The sequence below is a fragment of the Adiantum capillus-veneris genome, chromosome 6, assembly GCF_014529385.1.
Source record: "Adiantum capillus-veneris isolate H3 chromosome 6, ASM1452938v2, whole genome shotgun sequence".
In the NCBI taxonomy this organism is placed as follows: Eukaryota; Viridiplantae; Streptophyta; class Polypodiopsida; order Polypodiales; family Pteridaceae; genus Adiantum; species Adiantum capillus-veneris.
The window spans coordinates 29058630-29066188 of record NC_140936.1 but is presented as its reverse complement, the minus strand read 5'-3'; positions in this window follow the sequence as shown (position 1 = coordinate 29066188).

Here is a 7559-nt window from a genome sequence, read left to right as displayed (position 1 = left end):
TCCCTCTTCTTATGAGCAATGGGAGCCTGTGGAGTGCATAATAGGGGTTCTCTACAGTATTCAGGGAGAACCAGCAAAAGCCTGGCTGATGAAGGAATATTTTTCTATGACCACTTCTACCAACTCTGCCCAGGGAATAAGAATGGCATGTTGGTGAAAGTGCCTCTACCAACCGACTGGAACACTGTGGACTGGCCAATTCTTGAGGAAACAATGGTGGAGGCAATGCGAAGTAAGATCTACAAGGATATATAGAGGTCTCTACGTAGATCTATTCCCACCAAACTTGTTAGAATTGCAAACTTTTGTCCTGCTGCACTGTTCATAGAGTTGTTTCATAACTACAATATACGTGTTCCGAAAAGTATGTTCCTGTGCAAGTCATTTCAGTAGTCATCCTGTGACAAACTTCTTGACAGAGGATGGTATGTAAAGGAAGATATTGGCATACGGTGCGAGGTCGCGCTTGACACTCTAGTTGTCAAGTACATGATTGAAAGCCAATCACTGTTAGTCTCCTTTTGGTATATGCAATCACAAATGCTCAGAGGTAAGTACATTCCTATGGACTAGGTTTCTGCAGGTTTGGAAGATAATCCTGTTGTGGATGTGGAAGTGTTTAATAAAGAGCATGGCCTAATGTTGGTGGTTACAATAAGGTAGCTATGTAGTCTTCTACAGTTACGGCACGACATAATTGAAGAGTCAATGGACCGTGGGACCTTTCAGATTTTTCCTTTTTCCTACCTGGCCGTCAGCTGATGCGGCGTAGGGAAAAAGATATTTTGTGCAAAGAGTTAGATGGTTGGGTTGAAATAGTGTTAATGTAACAGAGATTCTTGTGAGCCCAAGTGTATACGAATGACTTTCAATACATGAAGTTTTTTTGAGCTCATTTGTCAATTGTGGTATGTGAATATAAGTGTTCTTGAAATACATTTCTCTAGCCATTGCCACATCTCTCTCTCTCTCTCTCTCTCTCTCTCTCTCTCTCTCTCTCTCTCTCTCTCTCTCTCTCTCTCTCAATGTTCGGCAAGACAAAGACATGATAGAAGAGTCATCTTAATCCGTTAGAAAGTACAAACTCATCCGTGAACAATGGAGTGAGATACAATTTCTGTAAGTATGGAATCAAAATGTCTTCAAGGTAAAAATCAAAGTATGCCCCTCAAAAGAGGGTGGTGAGATAGTTGTTCCTGGTGGATTTAGGTCTCCCTTTTCAGGAGTATCATCAATCAGTAGTGTATTATTTGCATCAAAGGGTACATCGATTCGACTAAACGGTTTGTACAAAAGAGGTAAACGTGGTATTTTAGCGTGGTAGTGGCCCTCGACGGTAACGCATTTTCTCTGATCATACAAAAAGGAAAAATATGACGTATCAGCACCGCATACACCGCAAACTATTGTAACTAGTGGTGACAAGTTTTTCCTTTGGATTGAAGACCATACAGCAACTCTGAAGCGCGGAAGAAGAAACTGAATAAATTCTTTGGTTCCTGGACGAACCACGACTCGACAAGTACACATCCGAAATGTTTGCAAATCCTCGAAGGTGTCTGCTATACCTAGAGGCACGCGCATCAGTAGCAATCCATTGATGTCCAAGATAATCAACCTCTGTAAAAGTTGAAAAGTAAATATAAGTAGTTAGAAGCTGAACATATTTTGCCATACTTGAATAGACATTACCGGCCCAACCGCATCTACAGGTAGCAAGGTCCATATTGGATCTCCATAGTGTTGTTTTCGTTGTTGCTATCCTCTGATTTAGCTTCATCGTAGTAGTCATCGTTCTCATCTTCATCAAGGGGCTCCCCCATGGCTCTTTCTGCCTCGTTCAGGGTTTCCTCTGAGGTATTTTTCTCGCCCTCCGTTGGCCATCTTGCATCATCCATATCCTTTTGGGGCTCCTCCGTTGGCCGGATTGCCTCATCCATAGGCCTGCTTTCCTCATCCATCCTTGCCTCATCCAGGGTTTCCTCCATGGGCTTTTTTGGCTCCTCCACTGGCCTACTTGCCTCTTTCATTGTCTCCTCCATAACCCCCTCTCCTTGTACACTAGCACCTTGCATAGCCTCATTTGATTTTTCTTCATCCTCGGCTCTTTCATCTTCGGTTGGTATGACCCCCTCGGCCCGTTGGGATTCCACTATATCTGATGCAGGGGCTTGTCGTGGTGGCTCGTCATGTATTGTCATATCGATTGTGCGGTCATCCAAGCAGCTATCTTCAGTTTCTCTCGGGTTCGACATAGTGAGCAGGTGTTGTATTAGACTTGCTCGATATCTTTTGCAAATAATCATATGTGCAGTTTTGCACAAAACTCTACAAAATTGAAAGACCACATAGTGAGAAGTCTTGTATAAAGAAAACCAAAACTGACTGAATGCATTGCCAAATGGTTACCTTAGTCATGAAAGGTTTTAATGCAAAGTAGCTTTGTAGGACATATTCTGCATGGAGAAGACATCTCCAGCCGCAAGAAGTTGTGTCTCCCTCCCTCTCTCTCTCTCTCTTCCTCAATTTCTGAGCTTTCACTCTCTTTCTATGGTTCTGTGTGTGTGTGTGACAGTAATGAGTCTCCCTCCCTCCCTCTCTCTCTCTCTTGCTCAATTTCTAAGGTTTCACTCTCTTTCTATGGTTCTCTCTCTCTCTCTCTCTCTCTCTCTCTCTCTCTCTCTCTCTCTCTCTCTCTCTCTCTCTCTCTCTCTCTCTCTCTCTATCTCTCTCTCTCTCTGTCTCTCTCTCTTGCTCTCTCTCCATCTAGACACGTATAACGGTAACCCCCAGCGGCGCCCCACGTGGTGATTAAAATAGAATCTAGTGTGCATGATGCCGCACGTTACTGTCACACACACACACACACACACACACACACACACACACACACACACACACACACACACACACACACACACACACACACACAGAGGGAAAGAGAGAAAGAGAAGAGAGCGCAATGGAGCAGACGGCTCCCATGGAGTTTGTGAAAAATCCACCAACAAAAGGTCATCTCTTCACTCTCTCTCTCTCTTTCTCTCTCTCTCTCCCTCTCTATTTCTAACAATAGCTAGCAGAGTGTGTGTGTGTGTGTGTGTATGTATGTGTGTGTGTGTGGAAACAAACAAAAACCCATAGTGTTGAGCAGACTGACACAAATACACACACACACACACACACACACACACAGAGGGGTGCACACACACACACACACTCTCTCTCTCTCTCTGTTTGTGTACTAAAGGCGCGCAGAGACAACCAAGTACTCTTTGCAACTCTCTACGCGCACCTTTAGTAGTGCTAAGAGACAGAGACAGACACACACACACACACACACACACATAGAGAGAGAGAGAGAGAGAGAGAGAGAGAGAGAGAGAGAGAGAGAGAGAGAGAGAGAGAGAGTTTGTGTGTGTGTGTGTGTTTGTGTTTTTGGGAGAGAGAGAGAGAGAGAGAGAGAGAGAGAGAGAGAGAGAGAGAGAGACATATGATATGATATGATATATTAATGTCTTCAAAAGGCCAAAATGACCTATGAGACCAGCTGATACAAAGTGATGAAACTAGTACAATGTTTGAATACAAAAGTACAAAGGTATTGAATGCAAAAAATAAAAGTGAGAAGTGAGTAGTGACAGTGAAAATGAAGTGTAGAGTAAGTTCTCAATGACACTCCGGATGTCGTGCTAGGATGTCCCTGATCCTCTGCTGAAGTCTCCGTCGATGGAGTGTGCTTCTGTGTCTCGGTCGTGGTCGCCTCGATCTCCCAAGCTCAATCGCCCTGTCAATGAGGGTGCCTCTGGTATGCAAGCGGACACAACTCTACGCTGGTGGATGCTCTCCTGGCTTTCTCGATCCAAAGAAATCTGTGATCGGTCTCTGTGACTGTCGTGTCACATGTTTCCTCAACAAACTATCCCTATGCCGTTGTAGCTCAAGTAGATATAAGCCAAGGCATCTCTGATCCTCATACTTCATGACTCTATCTAGGGGTCCAAATCCCTCCCTGAATAAGCAATGGAAGCACCCTCGTATCTCATAATACACAGTGTAGTGGCATATGTAATGTAACTCTCTCTCTGGCTCTGTATCGCATAATTTACATATCCTGCTCTCCGGTGGTATCCCTCTGAATCTACTCGTCTCAATCTCCAACAAATGATGCAAGGATGTGCAGATCTGACCTATAGTGCATCGCAACTATGAGACAGATGAGTGTCCATGTAGCTTGGACGAATCACAAACCCATCTCTCGAGAGTTGGAGAAGATGCTCCTTGTAGAAATCCATCTTCGTGCCCAACTCTTGTACTGGCTCTACCCATGTCCTCCTGGTGTCCAACTGTATAAGATCCTGACGAATCAGTCTAGTGATCTCCGTGCGTGTGACTTGTAGTGAAGGTGCATCCAGGGAATATTGAAAAGTAGGCAGTCTATCTAGGCTGAAACCATGCCGCTGAAACCAAGAGGTCATCTGCGCATACCAACATGATGTGTCTCCCTGCGTCGTTAACTGTCTAGAAGAATCCAGAGCCAATCTAGCGTATCTTCCTCCACGTGTATCCCATAGGCTGTGCAAAAAGGACACGGATCTGGTAATAGCCTCAATCTCTATAGGAGGGGCTGCTAGCTCCGCTCGAATAATCGCATGTGGTACGGAGGACTTGTCTCTAATCATCCAAGAGATCATAGATACCAAGGGCCTCTCCATGTTCCTCCGCATGTCATGATCCACAGATGGTCCGCACACCTGTACCCCATAAAGCATAGCTGAAGTAACCAAAGTATCAAAAATCCATAGCTTTGTTCGTGGTTCCTGAAATTGAACTTGCGAACACATCCTCTCTAGCCCTCCCAATGCTGAATATGCTCTAGACAGTCTAGTCTCTGCTGCTCTCCTCAGAGCAAACCTCGGTCCCGAGAATACCACCCCAAGATATGTATATGCATCAGTGTATTCCACAGTGTCCTGACCATATACGAGTGTAGGTGCCGATCTCCTGACCCACTGCGCAGTAGTGTTAAACACCATAACCTTGGTTTTACCAAGGTTCACAGACAATCTACTATCCTCCGCAAAGCTGTGTAATCCATCCAACTATCTCTGCATGCCCATTGGTGACTCTGATATCAAAAAAATATCATCAGCATATAGTAACAAGGGGATCCATGTCCCTGCTAACTGAGCACCTCTGTCGTCTTCTCTGTCAATGTAGTCAGAAACCTCATCTACATACATACCAAATAGTGTAGGGAACTGAGGACACCCCTGCTTCACACCAATAGTGGAATGCACAATGTCAGAAATCCCCTCAAGAGTGAGTACGTGGCCAATCACTGAGCCGTATAAAGCCATGATCCCCCAAATGATCTATGTGGGCACTCTCAACTCTTGTAACCTGCACATCAATCTGGCTCTCGGTACTGTGTCGAATGCTTTGCGGAAATCCACAAAGCAACAATACATCCGTCTCCCATGTGCGCTACCCTCCTCAATAATGTCTCTGAGTGTAAGAATAGGTCCAAGGTGGAGAAACCCCTCCTAAATCCAACATGTCCTACTACTCGTATGCCCTCATTTTTTGCCCATTTACTCAGTTGCTGCTCCAAGATGGACGCATACAACCGTGCTAATGTGTGCCCTACCATAACAGTACGGTAATTCCCTGGTACCTTGGGATCCCCTGCTTTAAAGAGAGATACAATAGTAGATAAACTCCATGACCTAGGCAGTCCCTCACACATGACCCGGTTAAACAACCGCGCAAGAACCTCTGACAATAAATCTCTAGCACGTAAACCTCTGACAATAAATCTCTAGCATGTATCAAGTGCTCTACCACCAAACCATCATGATCATATGCTCTCCTAGTCTTCATCATGTCAATGGCCTTCTTCACCATCTTAGTCGTAAATAAGTTACTGGTGTCTGGGCATGGCTCTGGGGGGTCTGGTAGAGGCGGTTGCCCCGGTATTGTATATAATGATGCTGCCACCTGACCCCAAATTTCGAGAGAAGTAATCACTGAAGGGGGGGAGTGCTCATGGAAGAAACGCCAGGCCTCCCCTGAATCTCAACTCAAAAAGAGCTGATACAAATCACGTTCCAACTGGGCTAAAAAGGCCCGCTTCTTCTGTCGTACTAGACGCGGAAGAGCAATCCGAGACTGTTTATATGTGATCACCCCAAGTACAAGCTTGCACTGAATCTGAGATCTCATCTCTCTGCACTCATCATCATACCAACTATTTTGAGGTATACTCCCAGAACGTCTTCTTTGATCTGGTCGAGTATGTGGGTATGCCTCTGTTGCTTCCCCATGCAAGATCTCAGTCAATAGAATAGTAATCTCCTCCACAGTATAAACTGGCTCGGCTGCCCACATCCATCTGTAAATCTCCTCTACATACATCGAGTCGGTTTCTGGTGTAAAATCATATCGTGTGTGTGCAATCCTTTGTGGTGTTTGAGAAGCACTCTACTGGAAGGAGACTGAAAAAGTCAAAAGAGCATGGTCCACTGCTATTCCAACAGGTCTAGATCCCACACTAAGATCCTGAATACTAGAAATGAAGCTCGGTGAAGTCATGACATAATCCACTGTACTAGCCCCATGTCTGTGCGGAAAGCATGTAAATCCCCCAGAAGAAGGAAAAATCTCTATTCCATTAAGTATGGCCAAACCATGCATAGCCGTCATCTCCATGAGATATCTCCCATACTCTGTATGTTCCCTATCTGTTGAGTGTTTGTCAAGCCCCATCTCCGAAATATCCACTTCTCTGAGTATCTCCTCTGAGGTATCATAGAATACCGTTTGGGAGTTGGCCGTCCTGGCATTAAAGTCTCCCAGGAGAATGATATCTCCATCTCTAGAAAACTCCCATATGTCATCATCAAGTATAGATAAAGGAGATTGTCCTCTGGGTGAGGCATAGACTAAAGTACTAGGGGGAAAGTAACATATAGCAATATATAAGAATCTGCCCGTCTCAGCTCTTAGTCTCACCCACATGTATCTTGCCTGGTCATCTCTCTGAACTATCTGTAATAGCGGCTGCAATTCCTCCTTGAATAAGATAGCTACACCTCCTGAACCCCGGCTCCCGTGTTGGGATCTAGCATCTGGTCTACAAGCTGTTTCCCATAAATAACCAGTCACACATGGCATCAACTGTCCAGACATCAAATGCGTTTCTGAGTAAAAGACAATGTCTCTATCTCTGAAGCTATCCTCAAAAGCACTCACATCCAACCTATAAGATCCATTACAATTCCATGCCGCCATCTGGAGAGAGAGAGAGAGAGAGAGAGAGAGAGAGAGAGAGAGAGAGAGAGAGAGAGAGAGAGAGAGAGAGAGAGAGAGAGAGAAAGCAAAGACTTAACATTGTTTCTTGATGAATAAGATTAAGGTCTAGTAGGCAAAAGAGACTAAAATCGGACCTAGAGCTTGTGCCAGGAGTCCAACCTTTACAGGCTCAGTTGCTTAGCATTTCTGCCAAAAGAACTATTGACTTTTGTCAAGACTTTGATCAAGAAGAGTCAATTTGTGAAGAT